This window comes from Rattus norvegicus, chromosome 20 (genome assembly GCF_021556685.1).
Source record: "Rattus norvegicus strain SHRSP/BbbUtx chromosome 20, alternate assembly SHRSP_T2T, whole genome shotgun sequence".
NCBI classification, from domain to species: domain Eukaryota; kingdom Metazoa; phylum Chordata; class Mammalia; order Rodentia; family Muridae; genus Rattus; species Rattus norvegicus.
Window position 1 is genome coordinate 43,463,974 of NC_141553.1, and position 19,802 is coordinate 43,483,775.

At 40.2% G+C, this 19,802-nt stretch overlaps 1 protein-coding gene and 1 long non-coding RNA gene across 8 annotated transcripts in view; one reads left to right on the top strand and one right to left on the bottom strand.

Annotated features, from left to right (window-relative positions):
* The window catches only part of Hs3st5 (heparan sulfate-glucosamine 3-sulfotransferase 5), a 332,523-nt gene that overhangs the window by 80,932 nt on the left and 231,789 nt on the right, over positions 1–19,802 (top strand).
* The window catches only part of LOC134483815 (uncharacterized), a 65,029-nt gene that overhangs the window by 10,356 nt on the left and 34,871 nt on the right, over positions 1–19,802 (bottom strand). For 2 of the 5 annotated variants that reach the window (XR_015645239.1, XR_015645242.1), the window contains one exon: positions 12,200–12,962. This is a non-coding gene — a long non-coding RNA (uncharacterized LOC134483815). Of the gene's footprint in view, positions 1–824; positions 1,045–12,199; positions 13,050–19,802 lie in introns of those variants that run through there. The other 3 variants (XR_015645240.1, XR_015645243.1, XR_015645241.1) reach the window with 2 other exon arrangements.

Sequence of the window (19,802 nt, forward strand, 5' to 3'; positions counted from 1 at the left end):
TCAAGAAGTAAACTACCATCTAAAACAAGCCAGGCAGAAAGTGACCTAGAAATAACAAACTTCAAGACTTTGAAAATCAGAAAATATGTTAGAAGTTCAAATAGCTTTATCTTGTCTAAATGACTGCATATTTCGTAACTAGCTAGTGAGGACCTTTTTTTTTTTAATTTTTAACTTTTTAAATGAGAAAACATGGTATAAAGTAAGAACTCAAAACACAGGATTGATTTTTTTTATTGCAAGTATGTTTTCTCCTTTTGAATAATAAAAAACCGGAGTTGCCTAAATAAAAATGATTAAGAGACTGAATATCAATTAACTAGAAAGATAACAGTCTACAGTTCCCCTTGATATCCAAATAATTGTTTTTAAATTCCTTTGATTTTTATCTATATTAACACTTGATGTTACTGTACTGATATTTCTTTAACTTTGTTGTTAGAGTATGTGCAAATATAAAAATACTCAAACAGTGCTAAGGCCTTTTTATTTCATATTTGAAATGAGTGGAAGCATGTTGCCATAACTTAAAATTATGTGTTATAAAATACTGCTAAAAGAGGTAGCAAGGCTCTTACTCAGAGTCAAGACAGCCTTGTCAGGTCTGAGACCTTCAACCGTTTCATTCATAAATCACTCCTCAGTAGGTGAACTGTTCCTCAACTATTCAGATAAATAATTTACAAATTAAGACAATAAAGTATTGAGAAATTTCGATGCCTTCACTTATGATACGAAGCAACAGTGCATGGCAACCACGTAATGGAATCTTATTGGACTGTAGAAAGGGGAGGATTCAGGAGGCAGTAAAACTTCTGACTTACCGTTTTCTCACAAAGCTCTTGGTATGTCCTCAATATGACTTCAGAAAACATTGTCTGGAGGCTGACATGGAGGCACACACTGAGAAGGCGACTGGGGAACCGTTGTCTCTACTTGTCTGAGTGTGCAAAATCCCTCAACTTTCTATGACATCACCCTTCAAGCTGGCCTTCTTCTCTTTGTCCACACCGTCCTTTGGATTATTAATTACACCATGTTTCTCTGTGTATTAAACACATATAATAATGTAAAGGGAGCTGCTCGATTCAATTGGTCTTGGGATATTTATGGCATAAATAATATTAAAAGCTATATTTAAAACACAAATCATTCCAGGGACTAAGCCACTACCTAAAGACTATACATGGACTGACCCTGGACTCTGACCCCATAGGTAGCAATGAATATCCTAGTAAGAGCACCAGTGGAAGGGGAAGCCCTGGGTCCTGCTAAGACTGAACCCCCAGTGAACTAGTCTATGGGGGGAGGGCGGCAATGGGGGGAGGGTTGGGAGGGGAACACCCATAAGGAAGGGGAGGGGGGAGGGGGATGTTTGCCCGGAAACCAGGAAAGGGAATAACACTCGAAATGTATATAAGAAATACTCAAGTTAATAAAAAAAAATAAATAAAAAATAAATCTTTTTTAAAACTTCAAAAAAAAAATAAAACACAAATCAACTTATGAACAGAATTTTACCACCATTGGTTGCTTTTTGTTAAATGCTCATGACAGTAACTTACATTTTAAGATGTTTAGAGAAGACTCTGACTTGCATACTGATTTTTTAAAATCATTCTTAAGAGATCAACCTTTACCTTTCTGCAGATCGTTATATTTAAGGACTCCATAAAAATTCTCAGTGATTGAACTCCCAGCATATAAAGGTGAACCATTGATGTGTTCCACTGATTGATTTTAACTTGAATGCTTCATAGGTTGAGCATTAATCTAATGTGTTACCTCTATACAATCACTATAGCGCATCGTTATAAGAGAAGATCCCTTTTACCCCTAGGCCTGGTACCTATGCCCTCCGGTTTTCTTAACACAATCCCTTATGAGACACAAATATAACTCATAAGTATATTATCCTAATTTAGATTCTTGAGTGTGCTTGTGGTACAACACCCAGAAGCACACACAAACTCACACAATTCTAATTGAACTCCAACCATGCATGGATGGATGGATGGAATGGAGGGAGGGAGGGAGGGAGGGAGGGAGGGAGGGAGGGAGGGAGAGAGAGAGAGAGAGAGAGAGAGAGAGAGAGAGAGAGAGGGATATGGATATGTGGGGAAGCACAGAACACCAAGAGTAATAGTCCTGATTCATGGTTGTAATCTAGTAAGGGAAGAATGGTATGCATTTATAAAAGATCAATGTCATCATAGTGATATCGTGTGTGTGTGTGTGTGTGTGTGTGTGTGTGTGTGTGTGTGTGTGTGTGTGCATGTATCTGTGCAGACATATAATTTAGTCCAAGATTAATGAAGAGGCAACAATGTCATGAAATAAAAACACAGAAGCTCATTTATAGAAATTTTACTGGCTTTACCAGAGTCCTTGGTTACATAGAACTGTTCTCTAATTGGTCAAAATATCCAATAGTACACAATATATAAAGGCTGCTGGGAAGAAGCAGGGGGGAACTGAAGTTAATCTAAAGGTTCAATTCCATAACAGAACAACAGTATCTGCAACTGGTGTTGCCCACTGCTAATGTCCAGACAGTGTGGTATGACCAAGTGTAGATTATACAAGAATAAATATTTCACTAAATGGAAGTCTGAACCTCAGTAAGGAGGTTCTTTGCCCAAAACCTCTGTGTAAATATTTGCTTTCTACACTGTCTGCAAATCCTTATCAAATAGAAATCAATGTGTGTAGGACAGGTCAGCATTGAGAAGATCAAAACTAGGACTCCAGGCAGTAAGAAGAATATAGCATGAGGTCAGGACAAGCAACAGGTTTTAAATTGGAGGAAAATTGACTGCCAGCAAGGATCAAAAGCCAGAGCAAAGGGACGGGGCAAAAGAATTCAATTACAAGTCTGGGGAACTGCAGAGGGGTGCCTCACCCCAGGTGGCCCCCAGTGTGGACCCTGATCTTAAAGCCAGCAGCTCACTGCATGCTGTAGACACATGGTTTGCCTTCCTTCCAGTCTCGGACTTCCTGCTCCTCCCAAGTGTGAAGCAGTGCCAATTTGACCTGCTTCTGCTAGTGACCTCCATGCTGCTTGTCATTATCTGGCTGATACAGACATGCTGGTTTTGAATGGAATTTTGCTGTTGTTTTTAATCTAAATTCAAATTTCCCATCAAGTAAATCCTGACTCCTCTTAGGTGCTGAAGCAACAGAAAAAGTTTCATGCCCTCTACACAGAGTTAAACTAGCCATTCAAAGGAGGGCTCAAGTGAATAAAGTCAGCCATTGTCTTTTATTTGGGAATAAGAGGAGGCAATTGGGAGCCTCTGTATTTAATGATTCAGAGGCTAAACTTATTAGAAGACTGGCTTAAGAACAGTTTATTTGGATCTGCACTCCATAATGGCGTATTAAAAAGAAACTCATCTGTAAGACATATACAAACAAAGGGATAAGGACAGGCTTGGCATTTGGACAGAAGTTATCAGATATCTGGTACCTTGATATCAAAATCCCAGCCTTGCATCAAGTAGGCTTTTCCTGGTTTAATCGGTTTCAGAGCTCCGTGTGGTCTCTTACCCAACAGCAGCGGTGTGTGGCTTAGATGCTGAACTCAACATCTTCAAAACCACGGCCCCTCCTCTTCACGATCTGTGATGTGGAGTACATCACTTGGTTTCTCTGAAACAGTGTCTCAAGGTATACAGAGTAGGAGTACTCTGTGGGCTAAATGAGTTGTTGACAGTTTGAAACAGTGCTAGAGTTGATAAGCACCTCAGAAGGATTATCATATTTCAGAAGTTCTAGCTCAACAACTTGGGATATGCCCTGAATCTACTTTTGTCTGTTTACCACCTCCATTCACCAAACACTGCCAGTCTTGCTTCCTCAGTAGAATTGGACATGATTTCATCTCTCTGGAGGGACTGCTATCCAAGTACAGACTTCACTATTCACTTGAGTTACAGCAGTCATTTTTGTGGACTCTGTAGCCCCTGTCACAATCTGTGCAGCTCTCAATTCACAGGAATGCTTGTCCAATAGACAGCACACTATTTTTCCATAGCACAGCTGCCTGCTGTTTTAAGACTATGCTGACCCTTCCAGAATAGCCATATATATATATATATATATATATATATATATATATATATATATATATATATATATATATTCTCTTACAAGATTCCCTTGCCAACTTATCAGGACAGGGACAAGTGAGTAACTTATTCTTGAGTCTTGCTGGCTGCCACAGACATGCGTGGTGCATTACTCTGAAGATCTCTTCAGCCCTTTCTAGATTCAAATACCCAATTGTCTCCTGGGACCCCTGTGGGCACATCTTTGCTATACAGAATTGTTTCCCTCTTGGTCTTTCTTCTGGTGGCTCTCACACATTCTCTTCTTTCTAGTGCCTCCCTTTCTTTTGAGCTCTTCTCTCTGGCTTCTGTGCCTGGAGGCTGCCCTTCGTGTTTCCATTTCTGTCCAAACCATTTGCTCTATGTACCCATACTATCTCCCAGGTTCCTATTGCATACATCTCTAAATGGCCTGAAGGGAATTTTGTATCCAAAAAAAAAAACCAAACAAACAAACAAACAAACAAACAAAAAACAGAGAGAACATTTCTATTTTTCACCTCCCCTTAGTATTACCCTGCAGCAGGAAGCAGAAGGCCCACTGTCTGCTTAAATGAAGAAGGGAAAAAGGAAGAGTTACAGAGAAAAACAGAGTGATTAATAGCTGAAATATTGTCTTCTTATTCGGTCAATATATCGGCAGGTTCCAAAACCTCTATCATTCCTTGTGTGAACATGTTTGTGACTTCTGAATGTGAACAGTGCCACTTGTAAACATCTGGACCAATTCTACAAGTGTGGGCAAGTTGCAGCAAAGCTCTCAGCCTCCTCCACTCTCCTCACCTGCTACTTGTTTTTCCCCAGTGTTGGACTATATTAAAGTCTCATTGCTTCTGGAAAAGGGGAATTCTGGCTTCTCAGAGATGAACAAATGAAATGCCTAAGGTACCATTTGATTTTGGCATCAAAATCGCAGGAGGGAGAAACCCTTTTCTTTGGGTGTTATTAAACAGTGTTGTTATTTCTGATTTTAAAGATTTAGAACCATGATTGGTGAGACAGCTAAGCAGGTACAGGTTCTTGCCTTCCAAACATAGCTACTTGAGTTTGATTACAAACATTCATGGTAGAATTAAAATACTAATTTGTGAGGTTGTCCTCTGACCTCCAGACTTGAGCTGTGGTGTATATGTACACATGCTAGCACATTCACATCACAGATATACCACACACACACACACACACACACACACACACACACACACACACATACACACCACATACAGAAAATCATAATGATAATAAAATAAAATAAACAACAGCAGAAAGATATGGCACCAAAAGAGATTCAAAATATCTCCCTATTTTTACAATTGTTACGTACTGAAACAAGGGCTTTAGTATAACAGGCTAAATAAAATTACTAAAATTAAGTTAACTTGTTTTCTCTTTATTAAATACATCCATCAAAAATTTAAAATTGAAAAATTAACATTCCTTGTGGATCTCACTTGTTTATTTATCTGATAAGTTTGCCCTAGATTGTAACTAAGAACAACCTTAACCATGGAAATTACAAAAAGATATAGCTTCTACTTCCTCCCTGCCCTGAGGTCAAAGGTGATAGATCTGATGGTGCTTTGCCAGAAGTCTCAGACAGGCTCAGCTTAAAACTAGACCAACTACAGAGAGAGTGCATTTTCCCAAATGAAAACATTCCTCTCTGTATTCTGAACAAAAACTCATCACCAGATTTAATTTCGATTAAGAATTCGAGAATCACAATTTTGTTCAACAATTTTCCTGAGCCTCAGCTCCACATTCAGGAAATTACAAAAGAAACGATGATGACCCTGCTTGTTTCTCCCAGGTTTCCGATGTGCATCATCTATGAACTACCATAATTTCACACTCAGGCAGTCAGCTGAGGCAGGAACAGAACTGCTTTAACCCTTGCCTAATGAAAATTCTCCGAGGGCTTAGCTTATGTGCTGATATCAGTGCTACCTCAGCTCTCAGTCTTTAGTGTGTCTGAGATCACTACAGCAACAATCTGCATTAAGTCACAATGACTTCGTGTGAGCAGAGGAATGGCTTTATTTTTTTAATAACGAATCGGGGGAACTCTTTGGTTTTTCAAATAAAGGAAATGAGATTTGGAGTAGTTAAGTAAAATTACCACTTAGGGCCAAGCAGGGAATTCGAGCCACGGTTCTTACCTCTGTTAGTTACCAATTAGTGTGCTACCTGTTCACGCTGGGTATTCTTGTGGGTGCTGAGACACAACTGACAGTAGTCACAGAGCTTCCCTGTATGGCGGAAGTCCCACTGATTTAAGGAGTAGCGACAATAATCAGCTGGTTTCCGAGGACTCTTGATCCAGCACAGCGATGAATTTGTTTCAATGAATTCATCTTTGGTTCTCGCTGTTGTTCCTCAGCGCTGATCCCAGCCTTATTCACTTCCTCTGTCACCGTCACAACATGACAATGTGCAATTCCTCTGCTTGCGTGTTTTAGGATACTAACCTAGTGAGTCAACCCTGAACCAATTAGAGTGACCTGGAGATGAGATGATATCCGGTTTATGCCAATCAGGTTCCACCCCCAGAGACATGAAAAGAGTCAATTCCTTCCAAACCATATACTGGGTATATGGAGGAACTGAGGACACTAAGAAACAACAAATAAATATAAGCTTGTTTACTTGGAATATAAGGTTGTTTACTGCTGAGAGCTTTCCAGTTGATTTCTGTACTCTGAGCCACGGAGTTCTAAATGTTATCTAGAGGTATCTCAGATTGAGGAAAATGACACATTACCTGCCCAACCCATGCCTCCATAGTTATGTACCTAGCTTCTCTATTGTCTTTTTGCCATATTGGGTTTCTCTATTAGATTCCACTTGAAGACGGTGCTTCGCTTCCACTCACCATGCCTTCACTTTGCACGGGACTTTTCCTTTGATTCAAGGGCTGGTCCCTATTTCTACAGTGCTTTGCTGGGCGGAATCGGAATGCCATGGTGGCATTGCTTGGAGCTTAGGTCTTCATGCTAAAATTTTCATTTCATGAGCTCTCTTCTCGTAGTCATTTCACAGAGATTTTCCCACTTCCTTCTCTATTTACTTTCTAACAGCACTAAAACATCATTTCCACTTTGGCAAGACTTCAAAGACCAACACTGAGGTTGCGCATAACTAAGTGAAGTTCTGGACAGAGAGGGGATGTACAGATGTGGATGCTAGGCAGCCATAGTGTGTCTGTCCTTCCAGACAGCCTCCTGCTCACCTGAATGAAAATCTATCACATCTGAGGACCAACACCTGTAATAACAAAACACGCTTTAATGGAGAGAGGACAAATGTTTATTCATACAAAAGTTAGCAATGTTTATTGTGATCATATCTTACATGAATTCTTCTCTTTATAAATTATGTTAGCTCCTTCCTATTCCAAAATATGTGTGTAGCATTTGGAAAAAGGATCACATGTGTTGTTGACATAGTAACTCAAATACATATTCTGTGTTAAACGTAACATTGAATTTTGTCAAATTGGAGTATTTGGTTTATAAAATTGGTTTCTCTATTGAGTGATTAAAAAGCGAGTTTCAATATTAAACAACAGGTAATAGTCTTATTGCAGTCTTTACTAATATCACTGAAGACAGACTCCTAGGGAGCCTATGAACGCAGAGTTTGGGACAGCGTTTGGGAATTGGCAGTAGTAAGATAGTAAGAGAAGCAATGTTCAAGAGAGGGAGAGCTCATTAGCAAACCTGTCTCAAGGCAGGAGCCTCATCTTGTCACTTTTGACCCAGATAGCTCATAAGAGGAGTCCTAAAACTTGGAAAGGGGATCTGGCCCTCCTGCCCCACAGTTACCAGTCACTGGGTGGAAACCTGCAGCCATGGAGAGGAGGCATACCTTGGAGAAGGCAGTTCCTTCCCTCATAGACAATGCCAGCAGAGGGGCTCTTTTCTTTGAACCACTGCTGCCAATGTGCTTGGCAGATGGGATAGTGAGGGCTTCATCTCTAGAGAGCAATTCAATGCAGCACACTGCCACCCTCAGGACCAGAAAGGATCTTCAGAGGATTAGAGTGACAGTATTTGAAGGGATAAAATACTTCATCCTCCTGTCTTATTGGCCATTCACACAAATTATTTCCGGGAAGTTTAGCACATTGTTGAATATAGCAATGAAACCACAGTAATGGAAGGTTGATGGAATAAGAAAAGCATGTCACTTCGTAGAGGTTCCCCATGTCAATAAGATTAATTCTTAATTAGTATGAGTTCAAAAGGAATGCTAATCAAAGAAGCGTAGAACTAGGCAATGAGTGTTCAGATGCTGTTTAGAATGTGAAATCCTTTGCTTCCAAAGCAGGAAGAGAAATAGGGAATTCACAAGGAAATTACTTTTTGTCCTGTTGGTTAAATGGTCTAACCTCAGCAAGATTCTGAAATTGGGTAGCATTCTCTTTATTAGCAGGGACCACCATGAGAATTGCTTGCAAGTTAGGAGCTCTCTACTGAACTGAAATGGCTAACACTGTGGAGATTTTTTTTTCCATGTGGAGAGATTTAATGGGAGAACGAGACAAGGAGAAGAGGCAAGAGAAAGAAGAGAAAAGAGTGAAGAGAAGAGGCAGGGAGAGTGGGAGAGAGAGAGGGAGATTTCTTTTATTGCACAATCCTGTTGTAGTTAGAATTTCATTGCTATGAAGAGACACCATAACATAGGCAACTTTTGTAAGGGACAACATTTTATCAGGGCTGGCTTATGGGTTTAGAGGTTCAACCTGTTATCATCAAGGCAGAAGCATGGCAGTGCCTAAGCCGGCATGATGCAGGAGGAGCTGACAGTTCTACATCTTGTTTCAAAAGCAAACAGGGAATGACTGGCCTCCAGAGAGCTAGAAAGAGAGTCTCACAGCCCACCCTTTAAAGTGCCACACTTCATACAACAAGGCCACACCTGTTCTGACAAGGCCACACCTCCCTGAGCCAAGCATACTCAAGCCACCACACCTCCATTGAATGAGTCCTGTACATATTAGAACCAAAGGCAACAGTTATCTGTGGGTGCAGTGGCGAGAGATCAAAGGACAGCTTTGTGAAGTTGGCTTTGCTTTTCTACCATGAAATACAAGGGGCCAACTCAGGTCAGCAGGTTCAACAGCAAACCCTTTCACCTACTGAACAATCATATCAGGTCAAACTTTTATTTCAAATACTGAATGTTTTTCTTTAAAAACATGATTTGATCATGGCAATCATTAAATTGCTTAAATGATTAGACTAAGCACCATGAAAGACAAGACCTGTTGAGATTACCTGAGAATTTTATCCTTATGGACTAAGATATTGCCTTACCAGGCATTTGTTTGGCAAATGAATACCTAGACTATCCATCAAATTATGTGCAGCAATCTGGTGACGATGCCCTCTCCTTACGCTGCTTGATGAGTGATTGAATTGTTTACTGTGTCAGTTTTGGCAAGCTAGCAGGACTTTGTACAGTAAAATGTTACTGCTCACTTCTTATTTAGCAACAAATACTTTCTCATCATTCCTTCCCAAGATGGTATTCAAAACAAATTAGTCTTCCATTTCTAGTAGTCCATTACAGGTCTAACTTCTAAAAGGGCTCCCACTGTGTGTGTGTGTGTGTGTGTGTGTGTGTGTGTGTGTGTGTGTGTGTGTGTATGATTTCTGGAGTCAGATGTGTGTGTGTGCATGATTTCTGGAGTCAGAGTGAAATTATATTATTTCTCATTAATTAAACTAGGCTAAGTTTTTTAATTCAGTTAGAAAAATAAGCTTCCTGTCTTAGGGTTAATAATGCTGTGGTGAGCCCAACAGTGGTGGTGCACACCTTTAATCCCAGAACTCAGGGATTAACCTGGTCTACAGAGTGAGTTCTAGGAGAGCCAGTGCTACCCTGTCTCCAAAAACTATAATAATGATAATAATAATAATAATAATAATAATAATCTGATGATGATGATGACAAAAACATCATGCCCTAAAGCAACTTGAAGAAGAAAATATTTATTTGGTTATATATCCTGAATGACAATCTACTGAGGGAAGCCAAGACAGGAAGTCAAATCAAGAAGGAACCTGGAGGCAGGAGCTGATTCACAGGCTATGGAGTAGTTCTGCTTACTGGCTTGTTCCTTGTGGCTTGCTAGACCTGCTTTCTTCTAGTACTCAGGACCACCAGCGTAAGGAAGGCCAAATCCACAACAGGCTTGCCCCCTCCCAAATCACTAATTAAGAAAATATCCTAATGGGGCTGGAGAGATGGCTCAGCCGTTAAAGGCTAGGCTCACAACCAAAAATATAAGAATGGCCTGCCTAGAGCCTTACTTGGAGGCAGTTTCTCAATTGGGGTTCCTTCTCCTCAGTTGACTAAAGCTGTTTCCAAGCTAACAAAAAAACTAGCCAGAACACTTTCTGTTGGCGTTTAAAAATAAACTAAGCGAACATTAAAACATTAAAGTTTGTAGCTCTGGTAAATGTTATTTATACTAACATCCACAGTGTTATCCAGGGTAAACAACCAGGAGAAAACAGATTTTAAAGGATAGGATACCAAGCATCCATGTTCAAGGAAGGGGGCAAAAGTGGGTAACAGCAGAAAGGGGTCCTAAACCCTGGGTGATTCTCCATTGGTTCTGACCCAGAGGAATTTTAAGAAGAGTCTGGTGGATCCTTCTATCTACGGGACATGTGCCTCGATACTCTGCAATTGCAAGATTTATAAACTGCAATCTGCAAATGTCTTCCAAGTCGCATTTCTGCCAATTGCCCTGACACTTTGGATGGGAATCTCATTTCAAATTCAGTCATCCGCTGCTCTTTGAAATTTCACATCCTTTATCTGTCTCCTCTCAGGAAGATCCCCCGTTTGCAGGTGGTCATCAAAAGAAACAGGTAAAGCACAGCTTCCTTTATTGATGGCCATCTGCTTTGCACACTGTCCGGATAGCTGGTGTCCCCAATTCAGACTGACACCTCTACCAGGAAACAGAGTGTTCTCTCATGTGGCTCCTTGTGTTTAATTCACCAGAGCTGAACATCTAATGGCTGCAGCAAGAGTAATGACAGGAGGGACTCCACTCACTGCGGCAGACATTTTGAAAGATGAGAGTCAATAACTCACAGTTGAGTGCATTACCAATTCCACGCGGATGGGAAGGGAAACAAAATTAAGGAGGAAACACATGAAGATGACTTCACTGGGACAGGAACTTTGATTAAAAACGAAATAACATTAGGAAAGGAGGAAACTTTGTTTAGTCGCCTCTTCCTGCTCTCCTTCTGACTATGAAATCAAACAAAACCAGGCTCTGAAGGAGGAACAAGTGAGTTACTTCTCTGTTCAGAGTTCTTGCTGGGGTTTTGCTTATCGACATGAAGCAGTGATGGGCTAGAAAGGCGGTGTTGGCTCTCTGAAGGTGCAGAGCAAAGCCACTGCTGTGTCCTTTGTAGTCACTGCAGTTAATAAAGGATGGCCGGCCTTACTGTTCAGTATTCAATGAACTAAATCGCCAGGAGAGTTACAAAAGGCTTGCAGGCTTAGTCATGTAAGTCTTGTCATTTTCAGATGCATCAGGGTCTAAATCAGCTAACCAGGGAAGATTTTAGCTTTGAGTAGGAAGATGACATTCCGGAAGCTATAAATAAGGAGACAGCCATGGTGTTGGGGTACCCCTTTGTTCCCTTAATGGAAATGCAGCCGGGTAACTTATCATTAAAGCCACTTTTTATTTGCCTTAGTTTGATTGTACACGAAGCATATCATAGTCTTTTAAAGCCCAGAAGAGTAGAAGCGAGAGTATAGTAATTCTGCCATGAACACTTGTGGAAAGCCCTCTTGATTACCCTTTAAAGCTTGTTCTATGGGTGTGTGGTGATGATGGATTACAAGTCACGCCTATATCTAACATCACTTTTGAGCCTCTTAAAAACACTGTGATTTAAGCAGCAACATCTGAAAAATTACAAGACTCATCTGACTAAGCCTGCAAGCCGTCACTAACCTCCTTGGTGATTTAGTTCATAAATACAGCCCTCTGCAGTGTTTTCCTTTGCCAGTAATCATAGAAATAATTGAATGCTGGAAAAGTACTCTTCCTGCAAACTTATATTAAGACATTTTATTAACAGAGTATACCATAGTGCATATATCGAACAGTCTGTGCACTGTCACATAGAGGAATTTTAGGCGTTATTAGGAGCAAAAACTCTATCGGTGTTTATCAGTGTGCCTACGTGTGAAGCCTGCAGATATAGCCAGGTCCATTACCACTGCCCACAGGACAACAAAACTTGCTAAAAACTAACTGCAGGGCCCCATCTACAGAGACATACATCAATATAAAGCCACCTCATCTGACTCCGATGGCACGTGCCTGCTTTCCTTCCCCAGTGTAAGCATGGCGATTGCCTTGTTTCTCTTGGCTTAGGATGGAGGGCTAAGAAGCCAGGATTCTGTGAGTCTACTCTTCATCAGGATTGCTTGATAGTTTGCTTTGACATGAGGCTGCTTTCTCTGACTGTGCCATGTCCAAGCAGTCTGCCAGACTCCTTCTGTTCCCAGCAGTCCATTTTTCTCCGTGTTAGTGCCCACTGACACGGTCCCGCAGCATACTGTAGAGGTGTGTATATCCTCCCGGCTTGTGACTGTCTCCATATCACCTCATCAAACTACCTATGCTCAGGTATTCCATTGTCACCTCTTCTTATCTGCAGAACTGCAGTGTCGCAATCTATGCACCAGGCTGGCTGCATTCCAAGTCATTGTTGCTGATGATGGTCCTGACTTGCCATTGTGCACTAAGCATAACTCACAGTGCATGGGAAGAACCAGAGGGTTTGGTCATCCATCTCTGTCTCATAGCTGTGGATGAGGGCATACATTACTTTCCTATAAATCTAAACCTCCTTTTATGTCAAAAGCACAGTACTGTCTAATAATTTCAAACTCCTGAAAAAGAAAAAAATTACTTTTTAATCCTTTCATGTTTCTGGTCGACCATGAGCAAAATACTATCTATATTGCATTAACTATCAATTTTTATGTATTATTATTATTATTATTATTACATTTCAAAGCACAGATATGAAATTAACAAAGCATTTTCTCCATAGTTCTTCTATGCCAGCAGTGTCTAAAACAGGGATGCCACCTTGTGATTCATTGGCTGAATTGCTGGTGAAAGCTAAGATTCCGTGAGGCGACAGTCATGGCCCCAGGCAAGAACACCTCACCTGTGCGTCTTCACCTCTAACATCTGAAAATAGTTAAAAGTGAGATAGCAAATATTTGGTTAAAAAAATTTACCTCTTCTCTCTTCCCTTTGAAGGAAACCTGAGGCAATAATTGAATCGCAGGTAAGGTAATCATGTAGAGTCTTAATTTAAAAGCCCATAGTAACCACTGGCTTATGCTTTTCAGCATTGAAGTTCTCCTTACTTGGGAAGTCAGTTGCAACCAGCAAGTAGTATCTTTGGTCTTCCAAAGAACTGACCTCATAAAAGATAGAATTTTTTCAATTAGCAGCTGCTTGAGCAGCCAGCCCTGATTTTGGAATACAGCTTAGGGAGTGCAGCACAGGGGTCCAGTTCAACTCTCACATTGACTGTGGCTTTATCTTTTCATTTTTACAAAGATGGTACCATGCTCCAGTATTTGAGCCAAGGTTTCTATCTGAGCACTGCACCAAATATCTTAATATTCGTTGTCTCAACTAATTCGGAGATGAGGAGTCCTGGGTTCTGATTGCTCCACCATTAGATGCTTTTCTCTGCTGAATAAGAGTATGGTTGAGCTCATTGTCAGTTACCCAGCTGGTAAATAATATGGGCAACCAAGGGCCTTGGAGGTCTTGAGATTCCTCTGTTCTACGTCCGCACCGTGCTTCTGCTTCGTAGCAGATTCCTTTCGTACACTTGGAGCACTGACCCCTTCTCTATGGACAAGCACACCATAATCCTCAGTGGGTACCTGAAGTCACAATAGTGCGGGATGCTCAATGGGCATTTTTGCTCTATTCCCACAGTGTTGCCACCTACTGGAGAATTAATGTGTCTTTCCAACTGTAAGCCCAAAGGCCTCTGAGTCCTGCATTCATGACTATTATTAAATTCAATTAGAGTCACCTCTGCACAGGCACAGTGATTCGATGACATCGTATCAGACAACCAGGACAGTCACTAAGCATCTAACGGGTGACAAACATGGCATAAATATCTGAACAAAAGGATAATGGAAACCTGATATGTAGGGTTGGGGTGGAGCACAGAATGGCATGGTACGAGTCTGCTTTGCTACTCAAATAGTATATAACTTACAGTGGAAATTATTTCTAGAATTCCACACAACATTTTTATGCTGCAGTTGACTATGGGTAATTGAAGCCTCAGGAAAAAGCCTTGATTGAGGTCTATTGAACTGTGAAGTTCAGCTCTATACCATCAGTTTCAGAATGGTGGTATGTTTTAGAAAAATATGTTAAAAAATATTTCAAATGTACAGTTTTCCAAAGTAAAGAGAATTCAAACAAAACCTTCAGAGATATTTGTTCCAATGTTGTCCCTATTGCTGTCCATGGCATTAAAACCTCATTTTCTTGGAGTTCTTTCATTTCAAACCTTCACACACCCCTTCCCCATCCTGGTAGAGTTTCCCTGTCTTCTATGAAAGGGCATACATACACTTTTTGCCTCTTATGCCTCTAACCATAATCCCATTTTTCATGCTCACTACCCTTATATAGCACCACTAAGCACAAAGAACCAGTTAGACAATACACAAACCTTCTTCCCAGCAGTGTTTTGGGTACAAAGAATATGATGATCCCACCAAACAAAATCACTCAGCCCTCTCTTCAGCAAGTAGCATAGCAAGATAAAGCTGGTTATACAAACCTTTTCTAACAATAGAAATCTAGGAAGACTTATAAAGGAGACCTTTTAACAAATTAACATGTGCTTGAGAAAATAAGTCCTGCTATGTAGATCAGTCTCATTTACATTTTAACACCCCAGCTGGTGTTTGCCCTAAGATCCCCCATGATAATCAATAAATAATACTTCTGGGGGAAGGGAACTTGCCCATATCTTTATTGAGTATCTTTCCTTGTTCTTGTATTTGTGAACACTGCAAAAGCATTTACCTAAGAAACAAGGTTGAGAGGTTAAGAATGAGTGGGAGGTAGCATGCTAATCCTTTCATTGAGCTAAGCTCAGTTCTGAAGATCCCATGTCCATGGCAAGGAGCCCTTTGGGTAAGTCTGGCTAACCAACAAGGCAACAACAGCCGCTATGCTAATTAACATCCATCCTACTCAGGAATCTTCTGTCAGTGGTCTGAGGGCGTTTGAGGTCTAGACAGAGATAAGCTGAGGGTGTTACAGGCAGGCTTCATGGCAGCAGCTGGATTTGGTCTTACGTGTCCTCTCCATAAATAATCCAGTCAAGATGGGCAAGTTCTCACAATGGCTAAAGCGCTAGAGATCAAACAGTGTAAGTCTTGGTCAAAAGTTCAAACCAGCATGTGCATTACCATTCCTATGGCTAAACAATTCATTATCAAGCCCCAGATGGGAATCTAGGAAAACAAACAGCAAAAGCACATGAGATATAAAAAGTGGGTACAATAAATTTAATAATGTAGCTAATCAAGTAAATAAAAACACTATAATTTTCATGTGAATCACCTACTAAGCAATAAGTAAGGCTTTTTGAACCATCTTGAAGTCAATGGGTTGAGTCTATGTCAGTTTGGACTCACCATATTTCATGTACTGAATAGCCAAATAGCTAGTAGCTGTTTTATTAGCAATGTTATAGTCTCTATACTGATCTAGAAGCTAATAATATAAGACGCAAGTCTTTATAGAATGTATAATCATTTGATAAAGACAAAAAGAGAAAAGAAAAAAAGGAAAGCAATAAGTAATTGTGCCTGGTGGTGTTCTAGAAGAAAAATACAGTAAAACAATGATAGTCAACGATTAGCTTAAACAGTGTGGCATGACCATCACCTGTCTTTGTAAGACATTTCAGCTTACTCTGGAAAAGTTTGTGTCTAGCCTTGGAAAACCGTTTTGGGTTTTCTCATGTAACTTTCTGCAACTCTTTCTCCCTAAGAGCTCTCTGATAGACACCCCCACATAAAACTCATCAGCATCCGGATCTCCCAGAATGATCTAGCTGGAGATATTTCAGCATGCCTTTTCAAAGGTCTTTATAGGGAGCCTTCTCTGTGCTCCTGAGTCTGCCAGCAAAGACACACTTTGTAATAAAACCAATATAGTAAAGGATATTGTGTGAGATCTTATTACCAGGTAAACATGTTCCCACATTATGACTTCACCTGATAAGAACCTAACTTTTCATAAAAGAAAAGCTGGATGGCAAGTTGTTTTCTATGGTGCTTATCTGTTCCTTTAAAAAGTAGGTGGTTATAGAAAGAATGCAGAATGCCAGCAGAGAAAAGAGAAAGCGTTGCTTCACAAGCCGTACAGGGAATGACAAAGGCAGAGAATGGAGCTGGTGAGAAAAAGGGAAAATACTGGCAATGTTTATTTGTCCTTAACCTGAGAAAGTATGTAACTGCTCCAAAGAAAGTTTGACTTTCCCACACTGCAATATCCAAGCAAGAGTTCCTGAAGAGAATAGTTTCTTAAAAGTAATTATTGACTTTTGAAGTTGCAGATAAGGCACATAAAGGATTTGCTTTGTAGTCTCAAAAGTTTCTGATGTTCCTTGAAATATATATGTGTCTTAAAGAAGGCGGAAGGATGTCATTTTAAGACTGTGAATTGTCCCGGATTTCTTTCTCTTAAATCCTGCTCGGTCTGCTTTGCATGCCTCGTCAATAGTGAGCCATTCTTTTGTGCAGCCCATTGATATCAACGTCGCAGCAGACAAATGCCTTCTGCTTTCATTGTTCCTTGGGTAGCACGGCAAGTCCCAGGGATGGCACTTGGGATGACATTATGAGTGAACTCAGCACCACAGACTCTCATCTCAGCTGTGATCAATACTCAGTTCCACAGCAAAGAGTTTAAGTAGTTTTGGGTTCCCGAGTACAGAGAGCGCAATATAATGGTTGTTGATCTCAGAGATGTTTTTGTGAGAAATTTGAAAACTACAGTTGTGGCTGTATGTTTTCATACTAGACACTTTAGAAAATGACTATAATTACATAGAAAAGAGAGTCCAGACTACATGGTGGGCTTTTTATACTTTAAAATCACACACAAAAAAATATTTGTGCATTTACTGTAGGTTTTTGGGAAGGAATTAAACCAGGGCAACCACATTGGTGGGGTGTTTAGCCACAAAGAATCGTTTCTGGTTAACCATTTCCAATAACAAGCTTGACCTCTAGTAGATGTCAAATGTCTCTTCTGACACTGCCTGCATCTGACATTCTGGATTTTAACATTGAAATATTCTGGAGCCTTTTATTCCATTGAGGTATTTTCAGGTAAAAATGAGAAATAATTTTACAGTTGTCCAACAATAGTAAAACTAATAAATTAATGCTTTACGACTAAGAAGATTAATGCTTTTTGCTAATTGCAAAAGAGCAAACATAGTAAGATTGAGGGCAATCCCTTACTTCTGGGGTCAGGAGGAGTGCAGGTGACTTTGATTAATGTAACACAACATGAAGTCTACCAGCAGCAGAAACATCATCATTAACACAAGGACAGAGAAAGCCCTATAAAATCTGAGTGTCAGTTGAAGTCATTCAGCAGAGAGGGAGACAAATCACAGCTATAAATGAATGTGCGCGTGTGTGCGTGCATGCGTGCGTGTGTGCGTATGTGTGTGTGTATGTGTTTGTGTGTGTCTATGCTTGTGTGCATGTGTGTCTATGTGTGTTCATGTATGTGTGTGTCTTTTGTGTTGTATATTTGTGTATGTTGTATATGTTTGTGTATAAATATACGTGAGTGCATTTGATATGACTATTGATATATGTGTCTAAGTAGGAATGTGTATATATGACTTCAGAACTAACTTGAAACAATTTAAGGTTAACAGAAAGTAGCTTGCAAATTGCAACAAATAATTGTCTGAATAGATGACTGACAATTAAGTGAATTTTATGAATGACTGAGTTCCCCTATTTGTGGATACGAAGTCCCTTCAAAAGTAAAATAGGACCTTGGAATTTGGCAACCTTTCAAGTACAGCTATGGGTCCCTCATCTGTGAGCAGTTACTTCTGCCGTTAGGGCTGTTCTTCATGATCAGTTGAAGCCTCCTAACTGTACAAAAGGAGGCCAGAGAAAATAAAGGCAGTAAAATGGGGGACCCGTCCTCACACCTTAGTTTTGAACCACACTGCCAGGCTATTCCTTTTGGTCTGACATAGAAATTACTAAAGGATGAGCATGGGGATGGGTCTTATAAAATATTATAAGTCTTATAAAACATTATAAATATTTATCATGTGAGCAGCCCACACAGCAGCAGGCCTGCTTTAGTGCACTTTGACAACAAAACTTATTGATGGCAGAACCCAAATTAAGGGATATATTTTTTCAACCTGGACTTGCACAATATGAACAAAATACCTTACAAGTAATAGTCACTGGAGGAAGAGAGAGAAATGTCTCAGATTTTAGATTGATAATTGAAAGTTTACCTACAGCACTTTTGTAATCATGACATAAGCTCTGACTTCAACATTTCTTACTACTAAATGCATAAAATGATCAAAATAGGAATGGCATGACCTAGTCTTTGAATAACACTAAACCATTAAAGCAATTAAAAAATGTAGATAACTCAAAACTCAGGTCTCCAACTAAGCCCAGAATCTTGGAGAACCGTGGTTTCTCTTGCATTTTTCAATCTATTGTTCCTATGTGCGGATGTTAGTCACTATTCTGTGTGTCAACTCACGAGTGAATTTGGCTTGTTAACTTTTTGATTTTATTGAGTTATTTATAAATATGTTTCTATACATACAGTTAAGTTAAATTATATTTATCTTTCTTTTAAGAAAAAGGAAACAGAGTAGTGAAAATTAAATATTTGAAGTGGGTATTGTGATTTTTATTTTAATTTTTTTTTTTATTAACTTGAGTATTTCTTATATACATTTCGAGTGTTATTCCCTTTCCCGGTTTCCGGGCAAACATCCCCCTCCCCCCTCCCCTTCCTTATGGGTGTTCCCCTCCCAACCCTCCCCCCATTGCCGCCCTCCCCCCATAGACTAGTTCACTGTGGGTTCAGTCTTAGCAGGACCCAGGGCTTCCCCTTCCACTGGTGCTCTTACTAGGATATTCATTGCTACCTATGGGGTCAGAGTCCAGGGTCAGTCCATGTATAGTCTTTAGGTAGTGGCTTAGTCCCTGGAAGCTCTGGTTGCTTGGCATTGTTGTACTTTTGGGGTCTCGAGCCCCTTCAAGCTCTTCCAGTTCTTTCTCTGATTCCTTCAATAGGGGACCTATTCTCAGTTCAGTGGTTTGCTGCTGGCATTCGCCTCTATATTTGCTGTATTCTGGCTGTGTCTCTCAGGAGCGATCTACATCCGGCTCCTGTCGGTCTGCACTTCTTTGCTTCATCCATCTTGTCTAATTGGGTGGCTGTATATGTATGGGCCACATGTGGGGCAGGCTCTGAATGGGTGTTCCTTCAGTCTCTGTTTTAATCTTTGCCTCTCCCTTCCCTGCCAAGGGTATTCTTTTTCCTCATTTAAAGAAGGAGTGAAG